Source organism: Odocoileus virginianus, chromosome 18 (genome assembly GCF_023699985.2).
Source record: "Odocoileus virginianus isolate 20LAN1187 ecotype Illinois chromosome 18, Ovbor_1.2, whole genome shotgun sequence".
NCBI lineage: Eukaryota > Metazoa > Chordata > Mammalia > Artiodactyla > Cervidae > Odocoileus > Odocoileus virginianus.
In genome coordinates this window covers 39,985,407-40,007,797 of record NC_069691.1, presented here as the reverse complement: position 1 = coordinate 40,007,797, position 22,391 = coordinate 39,985,407, and the positions used below count along the sequence as shown (strand labels likewise).

The following is a 22,391-nucleotide window of genomic DNA, read 5'->3' as shown; positions in this document are numbered from 1 at the left end:
AATTCCTATCACAAATTGTTTGGAAAATATATGTATTTCTTTGTGAGACAAAAGAGCAATGTTATTTGCTTAATATAAAATGTTAAAATGAATATTCAAGCAGTGAAAGAAAGTCCAGTTATTATTGTGGTCTGAAAGAAAAAAGAAAAATATGATGCAGGAAACGATACTGAGTAATCTAGAGTAATATGAGCACTATTTTAGAAATGCAGTAGGCATAATTATGAATGTTCACCAGAAAGAAAAAGTTATTCCTGCATGAGTATTGCCCATATTCACTTTTTCTTTAAAGGGGAAAGATGCTGGCCCATTGGATCAGCTTCTGCAATCTCCTTTATCCATCTGTATCTATGTGTATCTGTCCATCTATCCATCCAAATCTAGGTAAAAAGATTATCAGATAACTGGAGAAAGCAGGAAGGGTAAATTAATCTCTGCATACAAAGCTAGGGGGAGAAAAGAGCTTATGTCCAGAAAAATATTCAATTTAATTTATAAAGTCTTACCTTCACACTCTGTGTGTAAATCACTGTGCCAAGTGCTTCGAGGGTGTAAAGTTGAGTAATGCCCAGTCTCTCATCTCCAACAGGCTCACAGTTTTATGGGCAGGAATCTCATCACTATTATGCAAACTCTGCTACTTGCCAAAATAGATTAAAATACAAGCATATTGCTTTGGGATTTCAGGAGAAGAATTTTTAAGGTCACTCTTTTTTCTTTTTATAAAGCAGTGGCAGTTTTGGAATAATTCCTTAAAATTTTTGCCATTTCATTTTTATTTAAAGATAAAGTAGGGCCTCAGTTTGTTTTGGAGAGTTTAAATAATGGCATTTTAGGCTTCCCACATAGCTCAGTTGGTAAAGAATCTACCTGCAATGCAGGAGACCCAGGTTTGATTCATGGGTCAGGAAGATGCCCTGGGAAAAGGAAATGGCAACCCACTCCAGTATTCTTGCCTGGAGAATTCTGTGGACAGAGGAGCCTTGCGGGCTATAGTCCATGGGGTTGCAAGACTGAGTGACTAATCCACAAAAACATTTTAGGCCAAACCAACACCTTCATTATTACTGTTATCAGTCAGAATCCTGGTAGGACAAGAGGTACTATCTCTCTTTTCACATATTTTATAACTTTTTTCCCCAATAAACAGTAGGGGGAGAAAGAATTATAAATAAAAATAATAGAATTTGGGCATGGTTTTATAATGCTGCTGTCAAGTTTTTATTTTTACTTTGGTTGTATGGTTATCAGTTCAGTTCAGTCGCTCAGTCGTGTCCACCTCCTTGTGACCCTATGGACTGCAGCACATCAGGCTTCAATGTTCATCGCCAACTCCTGCAGTTTGCCCAAACTCATGTCCATTGAGTCGGTGATGCCATCCAACCATCTCATCCTCTGTCATCCCCTTCTGCTCCCACCTTCAATCTTTGCCAGCATCAGGGTCTTTTCAAATGAGTCAGCTCCTCGCATCAGGAGGCCAAAGTACTGGAGTTTCAGCTTCAGCATCAGTCTTTCCAATGAACACCCAGGACTGATCTCCTTTAGGATGGACTGATTGGATCTCCTTGCAGTCCAAGGGACTCTCAAGAGTCTTCTCCAACACCACAGTTCAAAAGCATCGATTCTTTGGCACTCAGCTTTCTTCACAGTCCAACTCTCACATCCATACATGTCTACTGGAAAAACCATAGCCTTGACTAGATGGACCTTTGTTTTCTAAGTAATGTCTCTGCTTTTTAATATGCTGTCTAGGTTGGTCATAAATTTCCTTCCAAGGAGTAAGCATCTTTTTAATTTCATGGCTGCAGTTACCATCTGCAGTGATTTTGGAGCCCAGAAAATAAAGTCAGCCACTGTTTCCACTGTTTCCCAATCTATTTGCCTTGAAGTGATGGGATTGGATGCCATCATCTTAGTTTTCTGAATGTTGAGTTTTAACATTTTATGTTAAATGTTAAATGTTAACATTTAACAGCTTTTTCACTCTCCTCTTTCACTTTCATTAAGAGGCTCTTTATATCTTCTTCACTTTCTGCCGTAAAAGTGGTGGCATCTGCGTATCTGAGGCTATTGATATTTCTCCCGGCAATCTTGATTCCAGCTTGTTCTTCTTCCAGCCCAGCATTTCTCATGATGTACTCTGCATACAAGTTAAATAAGCAGGATGACAATATATGGCCTTGACGTATTCCTTTTCCTATTTGGAACCAGTCTGTTGTTCCATGTCCCGTTCTAACTGTTGCTTCCTGACCTGCATACAGGTTTCTCAAGAGGCAGGTCAGGTGGTCTGGTACTCCCATCTCTTTCAGAATTTTCCAATTTGTTGTGATCCACACAGTCAAAGGCTTTAGCAAGTCAATAAAGCAGAAATAGATGTTTTTCTGGAAGGTACTCATAAAACGAGAAAATAGACAAGGTGTTGTGACACTGACTGCATCCATGCGGGTGGGGTTTTAGAGTTACTTATGCCTGGTGGCTCTGATGGTAAAGAATCTGCCTGCAATGCAGGAGACCCAGGTTCAATCCTTGGGTCCAGAAGATCCCTGGAGAAGGAAATGGCTACCCATTCCAGTATTCTTGCCCGGGGAATCCCATGGACGGAGTAGCCTGACAGGTTACAGTTCATGGGGTTACAAAGAGTGGACATGACTGAGCTACTAACCGACTATGCTCTAGTGAGGCCTTTGATCCCTTAATTGCAAAAAATCTTGTCTTCCCCTTCAAACTTCACTTTATTTTTTCTTAGTTCAAAGAACACTTTACAGTCTTATATTTGTCACTACATTCCCTTTATATGCAGAATTATTAATACAATAGCCCAAGAGTATATTTTATCTTTTCATGTCTAAACAATGTGTACATTTTTGTTCATTGTGTAAACATATTTCTGTGTTTTTATTTTATTGGTAAGAGCAGTCGCTTTGATTCAATATCAGTGAAAGAAATAGGAAAAAATTATTTCAAGAGATCTCATCTGACCTTTCTAGAACATTAAATAATATATCTTTTATATTGCTTGCAGTTCTGCCTAAAATTTAATTACTATCATAGTTTGGCCTGATTTCTTTTTCAGAATGTTCCCTTTATCTAATTCAGAATTCAGATTGTTCTTTTACCTTTCATCTTCTGTTCATGTTTTCCTGCACCCCCCACAAAGCTTTAAGTTCTAGAAAGCCTACTTCAGTGTCATTAGTTACCTTCTTCTCTCGATTACTTTTTTTTTCCGTTAGAAGTAAAGGATGTTGTTGTTAACTCTTTGTTCTGGATTTAGGCTATCAAAGCACGATGCATAGAGGAATATTATTAACAAAACTTCCCAATGCATGCTGTTTTACACGGTGCAAAAGCACCTTAGTCACATTATTTTAAAATAACTTTTATTGAGGTAACATTGGTATATAGTATTATATTGGTTTTAAGTGTATAATATTATATTTCTACATCTGTATTCACTGCATTATACTCAGGATCAAAAAGTTTGTTTCTATCAGTCACCATATAATTGACCTCTTTACCCTTTTTGCTCTCCCCCACCCCTTTGCTCTCTGGTAACCATTGCCCTGGCCATTTGTGCCAACAGATCTTGAGGATATGATGCTAAGTTGGACTGAGAAAGACACATATGATTTCATTTATGTGTGGAATATAAAAAAGAATAAACAAAATAAATGGACAAACTAAACAGATATGTAAATACAAAGACCAGAGGGGCCATTCATAATTATTCAAGAACCCATTGTTTAAACCAGTGATGTACTGGCAATGTCTTACAACCAACTCATTTGGGTGGGAGGAACCCTGGTTTATGATTTTTGCTAGTTCTATGATGCAAGCACACCCATCATGCTTAATTTCAGACTTCTAATGTAACATCACTGAACGCTGAACTGGGAGGAGGTATTCACAACTGGCTCCCACAAGCCCGTATGTGTCTGTTTCTGCACACCACTGGAGCTGAAATTCAGGAAAATTCATGAGTTTTGTAAGCTCTCACAGATGATAAATGGCAGAGCTGACCTTTGGATCCAGGTCTTCTGACTCCAAATAAATTCTCTTCCTCAAAATAGACTGCCATTCAAAGATATGATTGTATCTTAGGTTGGTCTTTCTGCTGCCAGAGGGTTACAATAGACCAGTCTGTTTTAGCTCCCCCCGTGGCATTCTGGAGTCTAGCTGTTGTGTCCACGTGGATGGACCTGCCACTGCTACTCACTTCCAACAGAATAAGGCTGCATGATTAAATGAACAACTTTTTGTTGAGCCATAGACCATTTGTTTCCATTTTATAAACTAAATTCTAATCCAGATATGGTATTGACTAATCATTACCTATAATAATGATTCTTCAATAAACACTATTAATATGTTCGTTAGATTGTATTTTTAAAGCATTCCCACAGCAAATATGTCTAAAGAAGTCTTTTAGAAATCTGGAAACAGAGTGAATCTTAAAGTGCCTTTAGGTCAAATTCCATAGTTTAATGTACTAATTAGCATAATTCTCCACTCTGCCTTCCTGCCAATTCTTCTAATATTCCAGGCCAGTTCTAATCAGAAAACTTTCCTGACCATCACAGGATACACTAACCCCTTTGTATCATATAGTCTATATCAGGATGGAAGTGATATCCCTTTTGGTTTAAATGTACATTTCAGACACATTATTTTCTGGTCATTGGTATCTTTCTTCTTTATTAAAGTTTTCAGATTATATTTTACCCCATATTTCTATTTGTAATTGTTCTCAGCGGTTATGGGAATTTTTCTTTTATTCTTGCATTATATTTCATGTCCCCTGGAGAAGGAAATGGCTACCCATTCCAGTATTCTTGGCTGGAAAATTCCATGGACAGAGGAGCCTAGGGGGCTATAGTGCATGGGGTCGCAAAGAGCTTGATACAACTGAGCAACTAACACACACACATATTTCATAATGAAAGTCTGTAAGTCAGTCATGACTTATTTAACCAGTTTATCACTGTCAATATTTACATTCTTTCCAGTTGTTCACTTTCACAGTTAATGCTGTGATTAAAAAATGTGCACATTTATTATTTCTCCAGGATAAATTCCTAGAATTTTACTTGGGTCAAATGTTGTATAAACATCTAAGGCTATTGCTTTATATTGCACAAGTTTCCAACTTATGTGTCCACTTTCTTGGGCTCATCATCTTTGAAGAAGAATATATATGTAGTCACTGTTTTAGGTCCAGTCTTGGGAACTTCACTTTGACAGAGATTCTTATTGGGGAGCATATCTAAATGAAGTAATCCTGTTGACAATGAAGGAGGTGAGAAAAGATGCTACCAAACTCTCCAGAGTTCAGGCAAATGCCTTTGAACAATAACTATCCCATTTCTTGTCCAAGGGTAGAAATATCTCTGTGATTGCTACTTTGAATGCTGGACCATGACTGAAAGAACTGAGATGGAATTAGAGTTTTGAATTTTGTGTTTTAGGGAAATTGAATTTGAGATAGGAGTTTTACAGGTAATAGCACCATGATCTGATCATCAGAACATTGGAAGTGACAGTTCTTGAGATATTTAACTTAATCAATCTCCTAGATACCATTTGCATGCCTTCTTCAAGAAAGAAATTTCCTAAATGAATAGAGATATAAAGAAAACCCAGGTTGTAGAAGCAGAGGATTATGCAATGTGCATAGCCTCTCCTTAGGCCTTATCTCTATGTCTGGTCCATACTCACCTTCTTACCTGTTCTAACAAACCGACTGTGGATTTCTGCCTCTCAGCTTGTATTGTGGTTTTATAATAGTCTTTGGCCCTATATGCATATTGAAAACACTTCACTTTCTTTCTACCTGTATAGCTTAACTCTTTTCTGAATAGATTTTAATCCCTATTAGCAAATTACCTTACTTTTCCTTTTAGCCAAACTATATCTAAGACAGTTCTTACTCCCAATCATCTAAGCCAATTTCTAGAAAAAAGAACCAAAGCACGGAAATGACTACAGATTTATTCCTAATGAAATTAAGAAAAGAATTTCTGTTAAGCTTGTACTAGGAAGTAAAATGAATGGATTTGGATATTAAAGTGCCATTAGCACTTGACAACTGATAAAATCAGCCCATTTATTAAACACCTTCTAAATCCAAGTACTAGTGAGCTAGATAACTCAGACCCTGGATATATCACATGTCCCTAATATGCTATAGATTCAGTAGTCTGACCTCCACTGGTCTTACCCAACAGTCACTCAGCACTGCCTCCCTTTTTAGACCACAGAGCTGCTGAAAGAATTTTAAGTAAGGTGGTAAAATAATCAGAGTGCTACTCTTTCCCGTCTTCCTCCTCCTTTTCCCACTACTCCATCATGATTTATTTTGCCCAGCTGAGGAGTGACTGTCTGTACACTATTTCAAATGTATGTATGTATATGTATGTACATACACACACGCATCCAAGAGCAGGCTAGACTGGAAGAATACTTGCAAAATCAGTTTTTAAGGATGGTGAATCATTCTGTTTCCACCAAATACAAAGTAAACCCAAACTGTTTTCCTCTCTGATCTCATCTCCTACTCCTGTAGCCTCTGCCCGCTGGTTCCTTCACTAACTTCCCTCTGGAAAGCTGGCCAGCTTACTCATTCTCTACAGCTCAAGCATAGTTTTCATCTCAGAGCCTCTGCACTTGCGATCTGTCTGCTTGAAACGTTGTTCTCCCATAAAGTTACATGGATGGTCCTTTAATTTAGTCAGGACTATTCAAATGTCACTTTTTTTATGTAGTCAACTCCAAATATATCATCTAAAATATTAAGTAAGATAATAACATATCCTGACCAGATTCTCTAGGATAGTTTACTCCTATCTATCTCTCTTTCCTTCCTTGGATTTACTTTGCACATTATTTGTGACACTTAATACTCAGACATTTGCCATAAGATTAAACGAGTCAATTCATGCAAACTGCTTAGAGTGGCACTTGGCCTGCAGTCATTTCTATGTGTCCTTTGAATAAATAATCTACCACATTTTGCAGAGAGGAGATGCAGAGTCAGAAGTGAAGTGCCATATACCTAGCTGGATGGGATCCTCCGTTTTCTGTTACATTACCAAGGGCTCAGTGTGAACTGTGGTAGTGAACTAACCCTTTCCTTAGTCTCCTATTGCCCAATGAACATTCTAAGTTTTAGTATGTTTTTTAACTGAGACAAACTGATAGGAATGTGGTGTAGGGCACATTTCTGGCTTTACCAAATGAATCTAAGTATCAAAGACCAAAGAGCCAAATTTAAGATCTAATATTAATTTTTTATGTGCCAAGAGGTAAGGTTAGCTGGAATTCCTACTAATAACCAAACTTAATAAGTGCTTTTCAGAATTTTCCATAAAAATATCCTCAATGCCAGAGCCGTGAACTTGCCCTACAGAGGTTTGGGCAACAAACTAAATGGACCATCTGCAATCAAAAGACTTAACTGAATGCTTTTTATCTCAAGAAATTGTACAGTCAGTTTTTGCATTTAATTTTACCCTGTATCTATGTGATTTTTTTTTGCATAAGAAAAATTTAATTGCATTGAGTTCATTATAACAGCTATTTTTTTTTCCCTGCAGCCTGGTTTACCATAATAATAAATTTGTATTCAAAGTAGATTGTGCCATAATATGTGTCAATTTGTTTTTTTTATATAAATAGTACTCTGATTTACCTACCCCTGACCTGGAGCTGTGTGGTATGCCAGTTTTGTCCATTGACTTGGTATGAATCCTGCCATCCTGACTCTGATTTACCTACCCCTGACCTGGAGCTGTGTGGTATGCCAGTTTTGTCCATTGACTTGGTATGAATCCTGCCATCCTGATGAGCTCAAGGGGACCAGCCTTCCCGCTCTGAGCAGCATGAACCTAAATATCGTTTCACTTCTATTATTGTAGAACTGGCTTTGCTTCTGTGTCTTTGGCTTTTACTTCAATATCACAGTTGAAATGCCTTTGAAATATACTTGACACAATATCCACATTCTTGGCAATGAACCTATTCTTTCTTGTAAACATCTAATATGTTGGCATTGAAAAAGAGAGAGAATGCCAATTTGAAGTAATATCACAATTAAGAAAGTGATATTTTCCAACACACCTCACCTTGAATTTCTTGAATAAAGTTGATTATTAATAAGTTACTTACATAGTTTTCTTTTATCACCTTTATTTCTTGTAAGCACATAATTGACCAAGGTTAGTTTGTGATTATTGAGCTCACTTTAGGGAATAGAATGAAGGGCTTTCATCTGTTGGCTTCAAGTGTGGACAGTTACTGGTTGTGATGATGAGTTGGGACTGACTTACCAGCAGGACCTTTATGAAGGACATGTTAATATTATTACCTGTGTCAATGATTCTATGTGTTTTAATAAAATAAGGAAGTCTTTCTCTTCCCAAGTGCCAAAATAGGTAGTTGTTTGAGCTCTGATAATTTAATAAATGAGATAGCAATAGCTTCACGCCAAACAGGAGTTAAGTACAAAAAGATAAGCTGAATTTAGTTCTTCTATCTTATAATGAAATTAATACATTCTCTACCTGTGTTCATTTTACTAAAGGAAATGGCAAGGGGTTTAGGCTGAGAATTCTATTGCTAATTCTGTTCTTTCTCTTAGCTGTGCTGTGCTCATTTGGAAAATGAAATGGATTATTTCCTTCACAGAGGATTTTCTTTCTTAATAAGAATCTATGTGTATTGTATTGGGTAATAAAAAAGAGCTCCAGGTACAGCTCAAGATTAATAATATTTTTTTCTTACTTAGTACCTCTACCTACCTCCATAAATCTTCAGAGAGTTTTAGAAAACGAAAGATATCAAGGGAGGAAAGATAATAACAGTTACTTTCTATCTCCCTACTTTCTTAACTAAAGAAATGTCTCTTTTCAAAAAAGCTATGATTTCGGTAAGATTATATATTCTGTCGAAAGAAAGAAAGGAAATAATAAAATTAGGGAGGAAGTGATGGAAGGAGGCAGAAAGAGGTGGAGGAGAGAGAGGAAAACATTGGTGGGGGGCAGTGGGGAGGAAAGGGGAGGGTGGGCATTCTTCACTGTGATGATTCTGTTTTGGTGATGGAGGAATCAATTGCTATTTGATTTGTAAGCAAAACCACATTTCATATCCCTGACAGCATTCAGAATTAGAGAATATTGCAGTGAATTCCTCAAAGGGAAAATTCATCGATTCTGTGCAGACTGAAGCACTCCAAGAGATTTTTGGATTTATCAGGATGGCTTTGATACTCATCCATTAATTCTAGGGCTACTGGCTGGGCGCCCTCACTTTTGTGAATCAATTGATAAACTTGCCTTGGTTCCCCCAAGCAGAGCGTCTGGTACAAAGGGAATGTATTCAGGAGTTAATCCTAAGAATCGTTGGTGGGGAGTGAGACAAGGAATAAAAAGGAGCCAGTAAAGGATGTGACCGCAATCAACTTAGCCCTCCTGTAGTGTTCGTCACTCAGGCGTGTCCGAGTCTTTGTGACCCCATGGACTGGAGCCCGCCAGGTTCCTCTGTCCATGAGATTTTCCAGGCAAGAATACTGGAGTGGGTAGCCATTGCCTTCTCCAGGGGTTCCGGACCCAGAGAATGAACCCGAGCCTCCTTTGGTAAAGAAGGCTCAGAAGGTAAAGAATCTAAAGGTAGATTCTTTACCATCTGAGCCACCAGGAAAACCCAGCTCTCCTGGAACTAGAGCCTAATTCGATGAGCTGAACTCTGGCAGCCAGCATAGGAAGGTTTTTTTCCTCTGAGTTACCCACCTAAGGAGCAGAGAATACACATTTACCAACTCCTGTTAGTCATTATCCTACAATTGCTTGAAAGAAGGGTATTAGTGTGAATTCTCTGGTATCTCTGGCCTTCCTGCTACACTGGGGCCCTGCAATCTCTCCATACAAAGCCACTGAGGGATGGAAGTTGCTGGAAGGTGGAAGTCAGGCTGTTGTGTTCTACATGGTAAGGCTCTATGTTAGCATGTGACAGTCGATCTTGCCTTGCATTCCACTCTATAGCTATTTATTAACATCTGTCTTTTGTTACCGACCACCACCCACTCCTGTCTTCCTGATAAATGGTCTTGCCTTGTATTTCACTCTATTGATGTTAGTATGATCACCACATCTTCTACCTTAAGGATGAAATTTGAAGGTTTCATTCCTTTGGCAATCAGCAAAACATCAGGTTTGAACCAGAAGATGTAGGCTCCAGTCTTAGCTGTTGAGCTTCAGTTCCCATGTCTATGAAAAGAGAATGATGTCATTTGCAAGCTGAACTCCCAGGGTACTGTAAGGACATGATGAGCTAACAGAAAGTGTCCTCTACCAGATGCTAGTAAACAGCAGTTTCCTTATCACATGCTCTAGGATGTGAGCTGTGTGAGGGCAGTGTTCATGCTTTGTTCACTATTGTGTTCCCAGTGCCTGGAAAAGTACACAGTAGAAGGTGCAGTGCAGCTATTAGAAATACTCATTTAAAGAAGGTAAACACTGGAGTAGATTGTCTTGAATCCAAATGTAAAGTCATCTATTTGCTGGCTGCTTGATTTCAGGCAAAGTTTTATCTAAGAGGCTTTTTTTTTCTGAAACTCACCGCTCAGATAGCTTTCTCACAAGGTTGTCTTAATTAAGATTGGCCCTAATGATAGATTCTCCCTCAATAAGATTCACAATTTCACCCTTGGGGTGAATATACCCTCCAGCTAGAGCTGGGGGAAAAAAAAAAACAAACCCATAACTTGTTAAACAACTCATTTAAATTCTAATAGTCAGATCCACATTTTATCATTGAAAACAGTTGCAGTCATTCTATTGTGTTGATATTCTGCTCTGAATTAATAGAAAATAACTCATTATAGAATTTTGTATTGGATTCCTAAATTTACATTTTTGGAACAAAGCTTCAAATAATTAAAAATTTATTAGATTAGGCTTATCTGTAGCTACTTTTGAAATATTCTCAAATTAATATGCATCAAGTAACTCACCTAGTATCATGCATACAGTAGAAACTTAATGATAGTAATGAATAAGATGCTAAAAGCTGAGGTTTTTTTTTTTAATAGCCACATAATTATGGATTCCACGTAAGTTAAGATCTGCTTATTAAAATCCTTTTTAATCCTTAGATCTCCAGTACAGTGAAATCCAACTGCCTGTGGTAGGTACTTAGTAAATGTTGTTTAAATGAATTAGCTGTCTATTAGTACATTCAAAGATCATTTTTGAGCACAATCTTTTGCCAGGAAAGTGTCAGGCATCATTAAGAACATATCAACAATAGAAAAAGAAGAAAACATGATTCTTAATTTTGGAAGGTTTCAAGTCCAGTGAGTGGTAGAGACATTAAAAAAACACACCACACACTCTTACATACATACACAAATAAATAGAGAGTTGTGAATTGTAATAAAAAGTATAAAGGAAAAAACAAGGTACAATAGGAGAGTAAAATAATGCTGATAGAGTAGGGAAGGCCTTTCTGAGGAAATGATAACTCATAAATAATAGGATAACAGATATGATCCCCCACTGCCCTAATCCTCATCCCCCAGGCAGAAATCCAGGATCTGGATTTTTTTTTAAATCTAAGATAATAGCATCTATTTAAGCATAGATCTGATTTCTAATGATTTAAAATTGAGTCTATGCAAAGAAGCATGAGAGAAATTTCTGAGAAGATGGAAACATCTTTTGTCTTGATCAGTGTGATAGTTATTATTTGAATTTCTAAATTTGTCACAGCTCATTAACTTTCACAGTCAAACTGTGTGAATTGTATTACACATACATTATACCAATATAAAGTTGATTTTAAAATAAAACTGGTTTTAAGTTAATGGGTCAATAAGCAAGCAAACGAAAGAATTAAAATTACTCTGACAATTACCCATATCTGTGTTTTAGTGGTTTTACATGTCTTAGAGTAGTATATTGTTGGACCCGTACCTGCATATAGATTACTTTTCTGTCTGTAACAATAGTTCTTTCTGATTTGTCAAGTAATTCAAGCATCTTTTAAACTAATGCTGCTAAGATAAAAGAGCAAAGAAAAAAAATCCTTTTCACTGATGTGCTAGGTTGGATCAGTTTTATACTTTAGCTGCATTTGGTAGGTTTTTTTATACCATGAGTGAATAATAGCAAGAGCATCAATGATAATGCCTTTTGTTTATAAAATTCTTAGCTCTGAAGAATTAAATTGCTTTGCATTCGTGTCTTCATTAAATCCTCTCTACCTGAGAGAATTCAAACATGCATATCCCCCTTTTACAGATAACTGGGGCACAGGAACATTAGGAGATGGCAGATATATATCAAGGTCTACCAGGCTATGGTCATAAGCTTCTTTGTGAAGTTTTTTTTTTTTTTAATTTATATGGCATTTGAAAGAAATCTTTTTTTGTTTTGTTGTGCATATATCAATCTTTTAATAGCAGGAGACCAATGGAAGCTGTTCATGAACACCAAACCTAGAAAAATCTGCTGTGCCATTTTTTACTCCATACTTGGTAGATTAACATATAGAGTGAATTAACTAGATAATTATTTAATAATATACAGCTTCAGAATAAATACCTGTTATGTATGGATATGAATTAAGATTTCATAGTAAAAAGGTTCTTCCATTGTTATTTGCCAAACAACTTGAAACCTGTTTGAGCTGAAAAAGATAATTTAATTTTGTAGTCACCTGCTGGATTTGAACAATGGGGGTATTATTTTCTCATGGTGTGTGGCAGGTGGTAGAGGATAAGGCAGAGACTGTGGAAGAATACAGCTAAGCGATCTTGGGCCATCATGGAAAGCTATAATGGTTAAAATGTATGTAAAACACTAACATATTGTCTGGCAGATAGAAAACACTTAAAAAAATTGGTAGCTAATATTAGTCAAGTGGTTTATCAAGCTATAAAACCTGGGCTTGATTCTAATAAAAATAGATTGCTCGGCTACAAGAGATGCAAATTTATCCAGATCCCTAAAATATTTTGATTAACTGATCAAATTAACTCAGGGTCTTTTAGCACTCTTCCAAATCCTGACAAAGGGAGAGAGAAAGGGGAATATGAAATGAGGAACATGATGCCAGGGATAGATTAAGACTTTATTTCATCTCAACCCAGAAACATCTAGTGCCCTCCATAGGTAATTCAAAATAAAATTTTTATTCCACTGCATGATGAAATCTTAGATTTCTGTTGAATTTAAAGCAGTTTCTAGACGTTTCTAATTGCAAAGTTCTGAATGAATTGATCACAGTGTTGTTTTTTGTTTGTTTGTTGGAGTTGAGATGCTTGTTATCTAGAAAGATGAACAGGCTCCTTGTTGAAGCATACATCATTGAGTGGAGTTGACTGAAATTTTCTAGGAGATGGATTAAAAGTTTTGGGGTGCTGAGGTCTGGAAGTCCTGAGTAAATGAAAATGATTCCTCTGTGCCATGGTTGTCATACTCAGGAATCTGGTAACTTAAAGGGCTATGCCCTTGCTTTCATGTAAGTTACTAATAGATTATCTACACTCCAGAGAGTAGCAAGAATAATAGCTATCTTTGAAACTTGACATTCAGTGTAGGAAAAAAAAATCCCCAAGAAATTTGATAACCATAAGCAGGTCCTCATGTGTGGTTTGCAGCCTGAATTCATTCTTCTTGGGGGTTCCAAACAAGCCCTCAAACCTAATCTTTAGCTTCAAGTTGCTGAGCTTGATAAAGCTTTTATGTGAATGGAAGGAAAGAAACGCAAATTATATTTGGGTGAATCCACATTTGGCTCAGGCATCAAGAAACTGCTACATCAAAGAATTACTCAAGGAATGTGAGATTAGAGTTTAAAACAAAATCACAAAACACACAAGAAATACCTTGAATAGGCATTTATAGATGAGAAGTCGCGTATCATCAACCTCATTAGTAGCCAAAAAATATACATTAAAGTCAAGAGTAAGATACATGATTGGCAAACACTAAAAGGCATGGAATGAACAGAATATTTTAAAGTCCACGGTTCAAGTTAACAGATTTAGGAAACAGTCTGGCACATCACAGTAAATGTGAAGACACGCCTTCCTATTGTTTGGCAGCTCTACTCCTAGCTATAAACCTAAGAGAAACTTCTTTATGTGTCCCAGGACTCCCAAACCTGTTATTCATGCATGAATGTTAAAAGTGGCAATGTTTTTAACAGCAAAATGCTGGGAAAATCCCAAATGCCCCTCAACAGTGGGCAGAAGGGGAAATGTGGTATATTCACATAATATAATACTCTCCAGCAATAAGAGTGAATAAAATAAGCTGCACAACATGAATCAATCTTAGGAACATAATCCTCAGGGGGGGAGGGAATCAAGTCTAGTTTCATAAACTTGAAAACCATGAAAATCAGGATTCTATGTTTAGCAATATTAAGCAGTATAGTAAACGGTAAAGAAGAGCGAGGGAATAGCAAAACATAAATTTGGTGTTTGCCGTTACCTTTGGGGTCAAGGACAGTAACTGGTATCAGTGACGGACATGTGAGAGGGATATTGCTTATACTGGGTGGTAGGTACACAGTCCTTTTATTAAATTATAAATCTTTATCTCTAACACAGTGTTTATAAACATTATTTTTAATTCATTTTATAGGAATATAATTGCTTTACCATATTATATTAGTTTCTGCTATACAGCAAAGTGAATCAGTTATAGATGGTAGATAGAGCCCCTCTTTTTTTTAAATTTCCTTCCCATTTAGGTCACCATAGATCATTGAGTAGGATTCCCTGAGCTATTAAGTAGCTCCTCATTAGTTACCTATTTTGTACATATCAACAGTGTACACATGTCAATCCCAGTCTCCCAATTCAGCTCACTCCCCCTTCCCCCCTTGCTGTCCATACATTTGTCCTCTACATCTATGTCCCTATGTTTTACAAATAAGAACATCTATACCATTTTCCTATATCCCATGTATTTGTGTTACTATATGATATTTGTTACTATATATTTAATACTTTTTTTTTAAATTTTAAACTCTGTGGAGAACCTACAGTTCATTCATCTATTGATGGACATCCAGATTGCTTCAGTGAAAATTGGATTACTTGTGTCTTTTTCAGTTTTGGTTTCCTCAGGGTATATGCCTAGTAGTGGGATTGCTGGGTCATATGGTGATTTTATTCCTAGTGTTTTAAGGAATGTCCATACCATCTTCCATAGTGGCTGAATCAATTTGCATTCCCACCTGCAGTGCAAGAAGGTTCCCTTTTCTCCACACCCTCTCCAGCATTTATTGTTTGTGGACTTTTAATGATGTCCAGTCTGATCAGTGAGGGGTGATATGGCTGTTTTGACTTGCATTTCTTTAATATTGAGCAATGTTGAGCATCTTTTCATGTGTTTGTTAGCCATCTGTATGTCTTCTTTGGAGAAATGTCTGTTTAGGTCTTTTTGCCACTTTTGCACTGGGTTGTTTGTTTTTCTGGTATTGGTTGTATGAGCTGCTTGTATGTTTTGGAAATCAATCCTTTGTCAGTTGTTTCATTTGCTATTATACAGAGTGTATACAGAGTGAAGTAAGTCCGAAAGAGAAAAACAAATATCATATACTAATGCATATGTATGGAATCTAAAAAGATGGTACTGATGAAATTATTTGCAGGGCAGCAATGGAGACACAGACATAGAGAACAGACTTATGGACGTGGGGGGTGGGTGGGGAGGAGGGGGGGGCATATATGGAGAGAGTGACATGGAAACTTCATTACCACATGTAAATTAGACAGCCAGTGGGGATGTCCCTGATGAGCCAGGGAACTCACACTGGAGCTCTGGAACAATCTAGAGCGGTGAGATGGGGAGGGAAGTGAGAGGGAGATCCAAGAGGAAGGGGACACATGCGTAGCTAAGGCTGATTCATGGTGATGCTCGACAGAAACCAACACGATATTGTAAAGCAATTGTCCTTCAATTAAAAATAAATAAATTTCAAAAAAGAAAAAAAAGAGCCCCCAAAGAGCTCCTTCACCCCTTCTTCCATGTGACGGCACACGGGACAACCACCATCTCTGAAACAGGAAGAGGCCCTCAGCAGACATTGCGGCTGCCAGGGACATGATCTTGGACTTCCCGGCCTTCTAAAATGTGAGATATCGATGCTGGTTGTTCAAGTCATCCCGTCTCTGGTATTTTTGTATTAGTAGCATAAACACAAGACACATGCTTCTTTCTTTCTTTATTTTTTCTTTGTACCCAAGCACTTTCCTCCATCTTTATCACATAATTCAAGAAATGTTAAGGAGGTCTCATCCCATAGGTCTACTTAATACTCATGTTTACCTTACAATGCCAATGTCTTTAACAACATATTTGAGGGAAAAGCAATGTTAGCATCTTATACAGACTTCCGTAATAGCTGTGATGTGGTGGAAGTGATCTAAGCCATCTCCTGTTTGTCAAGTTATGAGAAATGGTAGATGACAGTAAAATCAATTCTAAGATTTTGTGTCTGTCACTATGCTGTCCTGTAAGTCCGTGATGCCCACAGGAGCTGTCAAAATGTTTACAACTCTCTATTCCTTTACTCAGTGGCCTTGGGTATCAGTGTTTTGAGTATTTAGTTTCTCTGCTTGCTGTGGTCTCCCTTTGTTCAATTTTCTCTTTCACCATTGGTTTATCGACCGTTCCCCCGTTTTCACTGGCTGGTCTGTAGGAGTCCTCCACTCACTTGTGATTTTCCAAAGCATCCATTTTGTGAGGTGAGAAATCAGCTTTGCTTATTAAAATTGACTATAAAATAGTAGGAAGTAGATTCAAAGTAAGAATTAGGTGGCCAGGGAAAAGTAAAACCCAGATACATCCCATGTTTCTATTCTACAAACGCTTAATGGCTCTTCTTAAATGGCAAAGAATATCGAATATAAAATCACTACTGGAATGTAGACAAGTTTTATGTTTATTGTTTGGCAGAAATCAACACAATAGTGTAAAGCAATTATCCTTCAATTAAAAATAAAGTTTTTAAAAAGTAAAAATATATATATATATATGTATATATGTTTTTGTGTTTCAATAGAGGACAACCTCCCAGGATTATTGTAGATGGGCCTCTCTGTATACTCTTGGACCCTGGTGTCAAACTTACTGCATCACGTAGTAACTACTTAGTAAATATTAACTGAATGAAGAAAGAATGAATAAAAGAAACAAAAATCAGAGCAACATCAGATTTTTCATATGCAACATTTGATGCCGGAAAACAGTGGAGTGCATTTAAAGTATTAAAAGCACAGAAGACCTAGTATTTCATAGCCAGCTGTTATTTAAATGAGAGGATGATATGCTCTATCATACAAAGCCTCTGAAACTTTGCTAAAGACCCATGCCAGGAACAGTTTGCATAAATATTTAAATAAGAAAGTAGATAAATCTTTGGTGATGTTTCAAGAAATATATGGTATTTTAAAAGTTTTTATACTTTGTTAAAAATTATAGTTTTAAAACTTGCCAAGAGAAAAGAACAAGCATGAACATATGGAAGCTGATACAAAATTAAAATTCTGGTTATGAAAATACCATAATAACACTAAAATTAAAAGTCCAGAATGATAATATCAGATATGTTTGGGGAGTAGAGGTCAGTGAATGTGATATGTACTGAAGTGTTTGTTTCTAAAATAATGGGAAAAAAATAAATGGAGAGGATAATTAGTTTTTAAAGTCTAGAAAAGAAGATCAAGTTGAAATGATATGTGGCAGCAGGTTCAAACATATCAATAACTATCATAAAAACTTAACTAAAAAAATAAGATAAAATGATTAAATGCAACATGTTTTAAGTTAAAAACATCATAAACATACACATATATAAACACCTTTCTAAATAAATAATTATAGATGTAAAATAGGAAAGAAAGATAATAATAAATCTGAACTTCAAAATACTGATTGCCTGAAGAGGTGGGTTCATATGTTTGGGGTTTAGGGAGAGCATACTATCAATTTTCTAGTTTTTGTGTTGATAGGAGGTTTGCTTATTATATTATTAAAAATGACTATTAATACCTAAATATAGCTTTTGAATTATCTAACTACCATTTTCAGTAGAAATCAGTAGTTCAGTATTCACTTCAGTTCAGTCGCTCAGTCGTGTCTGACTCTTTGTGACCCCATGGACTTCAGCACGCCAGGCTTCCCTGGCCATCACCAACTCTCAGAGCATACTCAAACTCATGTCCATTACTACTAATTTAATATTTGTAAATTTCCACATGTCATATTGTATTGTTTTAGTGCATATGAACTATATGAGAAGGATTTCATAGATGCAGTCCTGCTCTCAAGACTTATAAAATTTTCTGCATTAGCATAAGATCATAGAATTTTCTACCCCAAATTCTTCTCGCATGAGAATTCTAGGTAAACCTAAACACCACAGGTGAGGTGAAAGAAAATGTTTATACAAAACAGATGTATTTTCCAATTCAGAGCATCCTTCTATTAAAGTCCCTGTTTAATTAATTTCACACAATATTATCTGGTTGACTTACTCCCTCTCTCTAAACACCTCTGGGAATATCTGAGCTATTGTACAGATGCTCTTACAGAGAATTACATTGCTAAGTGTCATTAGCATAAATCAAGATTCAACATTAATTTAATGGCTGGGGCTTAGAGCTGACAACCCCGTTTTATTCCCTCAACTCCAAATTCCTGTCTATGTTAATGGCTTCACTCACTGGGAGATTCTCAGTAGGGACTGCCTCCTTCCAAGTGAGGACCCCGGAGGAGCTTGTCTTCCCACTCTCTGGAAGCCACAGGCCTTCCTACCAGTTTCTACTGTTTTGAATATGTTGTCCTTTTCTGAAAGCCTTCTTCCAAGGAGTCCACGTACTTCCTTTCCTAATAAGCCTTTCCCACACTCTACGGTCATTTTGGGGAGATTAAGGAAGGGAAGAAAAAGCATTCCAGTTAGAAAAGGGGCTATACAGAAAGATAAGAGGAAGCCCAGAAATCTCTGCTCTTGTGCAAAGAAAAGACTGAAGGCCTATAGTACTTCAGCTTAAACCTGAGCACTTCCTGTGAGATGGACAGAGACCACCCCACCAACGGCCTGGTATGGAGTGAATAGTCTTCATCTTACAGGGCAGGTGTGTGTGAAAATGTTAGTCGCTCAGTCATGTCTGACTCTTTGCGACTCCATGGGCTGCAGCCCGCCAGGCTCCTCTGTCCGTGGAATTCTCCAGGCAAGAATACTGGAGTGGGTAGCCATTTCCTCCTCCAGGGGATCTTCCCATCCCAGAGACTGAACTTTAGTCTCCCACACTGCAGGCAGATTCTCTACCACCTAAGCCACCAGGCAGGTGCAAATTAAGATTTTTAACCAGGAGACTTGTTTCTAGACTGGACTTGAGGAAGGGTAGAAAAGCCTACCTCTACAGCTATGACCTTTTACCATAGAATTCCTTTCCTTTTTTTTTTTTTTTTTTTGTCTTTCTTCTATTTGTTATGTATGATATAAATCTCCACAGATCTTATTTGGGGAAAACAGTATGAGAGAAACTATGATAGTATTTATTTGGTGATTCCGAAGTATCAAGCACATTAATTGCTGTTTCTCATTTAATCTTTACTAGAGTCTGGTGAGATAGATGCCCTTTTATTACCACTCCCATTTTACAGATCAAGAACAGAAGCATAGGAATTAAGTAACTTGTCAAAGATCAAACAGCAAGTTGAAGATCATGAGGAGGCTGTCTCAAAACAGAGCAAGTGTTATTAGCCACTACGCTTTAGCGCTTTCCATTGAAATGTGCAGGGTGGCTTGCAAAACTTAATTATAATATTCCTATATGAGGTTTTCAGCCATTGAGGAGCCAGAGATCGCACATGAATGAGCCCTGTGAGATTCAGGGCTTTGCTCTGAATACTGCTGATGTACAGCAAAGGAAATATTAAATGTGTTTACTTGGCTTTCAACTAACTCTCTCTATGAATACTGTTTCTGTCCTTAATATAAATGAACAACTATTAATGGTCTACACTGTGTTCTCGGTAGTTAGCTAAACTCATTTAATGTATAATTTATTTATGTGATTGTTTTACAGAGACATATATAAAGAGTTTTTCATGTGAATCTTTGCATGTGAGTCATTTCATGTGAGAATATCTGGATTCTATATATTTGAGATGTTGTAATAATACTTTTACATTTTGAATGACAGATGATAAATACAAGTAACTGATAGTTTAATACTTCAATAATGATATTAAAGAAGAAAAGGAGCTAATACTTATTTTATGTCTAATAAATTCTGGGCACTGTCTGTCTGTGTTCTGCTTAGTCGCTCAGTCGTGTCCAACTCTTGCTACTCCATGAGCTGCAGCCCACCAGGCTCCTCTGTCCTAGAGGCTTCTCCAGGCAAGAATCCTGAAGCGGGTTGCCATCCTCTTCTCCAGGGGATCTTCCCAACCCAGGGATCAAACCGAGGTCTCTCACTTTGCAGGTGGATTCTTTACCAACTGAGCTACCAGGGAAGCCCACTATCTGTATAGCATCTCACTAGTTCTCAAAACAAATCTTGAGGTAGGTAAATCACTCAGTCCTATCTGACCCTTTGTGACCCCATGGACTACAGCACACCAGGCTTCCTTGTCTTTCACTAGCTCCCAGAGTTTGCTCAAATTCATGTCCATTGAATTGGTGATGCCATCCAACCATCTCATCCTCTATTGTCCCCTTCTCCTCCTGCCTTCAATCTTTCCCAGCATCAGGGTCTTTTCCAATGAGTCGGCTCTTTGCATTAGGTGGCCAAAATATTGGAGGTTCAGCTTTCAGCATCAGTCCTTCCAGTGAATATTCAGGACTAATTTCCTTAAGGATTGACTGATTTGATCTCCTTGCTGTACAAGGACTCTCAAGAGTCTTCTCCAACACCACAATTCAAAAGCTTCAATTCTTCAGTGCTCAGCCTCCTTTAAGGTTCAACTCTCACATCCTTATGTGACTATTGGGACAAAAAACAACATAGCTTTGATTATACGAGCCTTTGTTGGCAAGTGATGTCTCTGCTTTTTAATGTGCTGTCTTGGTTTGTCATAGCTTTTCTTCCAAGGGACAAGCATCTTTTGATTATTTCCATTTTATAGATAAGGAAGCTGAGGTTCAGAGAAGTTATGGAACTTGCCCAGTATTTCCCTGTAAATATGCAGTGATGCTGGGATCCAACTTAGGTGTGTCTGACCCCAAAGATTCTGCTGTTTTTACTGTGATTTCCCTGGTGGCTCAGAGGTTAGAGCATCTGCCTGCCATGCGGGAGACCTGGGTTCGATCCCTAGGTTGGGAAGATCCTCTGGAGAAGGAAATGGAAACCCACTCCAGTATTCTTGCCTGGAGAATCCAATGGACAGAGAAGCCTGGTGAGCTACGTTAGTCCATGGGGTCACAAAGAGTCAGACACGTCCGAGCGACTTCACTTTCACTCGCTCAATACGTGATCACTATGTGCATTAAAAGTATGTAGACATTTTTGGATATGTAAATGAAAAAAAAAAAACACTTAAGATACAAAATTTGAATGATGGTCTAAGTCTGTTGATACACAAGGCAACATTCTAATGATTTGGCCAATAGTCTTCCCAAACTGGTAACTGTGGGCTTCTCAGTATAATAGGATGGTTAGGTTAGAAATGCAATATAAATGGCCATCCAGATGATTTCCTCAGTTGTCAGTACATGGCCAACTTTCTCTAAGCTAAACATTTTCATCAGACACAATTGAGTGGACTCAAGGCGGAAGGTAAAGATTTTCTTTTAAAGTCAAGGTTATAGTTTAAGACTAATGAGGACCTTAAAGTAGCTGACCTTCTTTGAAAAGATTGTTACCTTTTATTTTCCTTCTTGATGATACCCATTTAGACCTTAGATATGGTCTTGTATATTTAGTGTATATGCATGTACTGTCAAGTCCAAACTGGATGAACCCAGTTATAATTATTCCCTGAGAAATGCCTATATTTCCTGAGATTTGCTACCTATATGCAGAGCCACACCCAGCTTCACATTACACATCATATCAACAGCCTCAAACTCACCAACCAGTGGGGCCTGGACTTATTCTTGCTGCCCTTGGCACACAAATATCCAGAGACACATATTTTCCCTATTTCTATCATGTTAATTAAAACTCTATAGTCGAATTTCTAGCTTTCCCTTTTTTGGCTTGGAGTTTTTGTTTTTTGGGTTTTAGGGGACAGTTTTGTTTGTTTGCTGTGTGTTTTGTTTTCAGACTTGATGCAATCAAGTTGTTGTAATCTTGATGCAATCTTCTGTTGTTCATTAACTGGGGCCCTGGAAGAGATGATGGCTTCCTCTCTGAAAGTCCAAACACATTCTGT

General features: G+C 37.4%; 1 protein-coding gene and 1 non-coding gene across 8 annotated transcripts in view; both read left to right on the top strand.

Annotated features, from left to right (window-relative positions):
* Positions 1–22,391, top strand: part of LINGO2 (leucine rich repeat and Ig domain containing 2) — a 1,346,710-nt gene that overhangs the window by 862,598 nt on the left and 461,721 nt on the right. The window lies entirely within an intron of this gene.
* On the top strand, positions 21,269–21,340 carry TRNAG-GCC (transfer RNA glycine (anticodon GCC)). The gene has a single exon. It is a non-coding gene; the product is annotated as a tRNA-Gly (tRNA).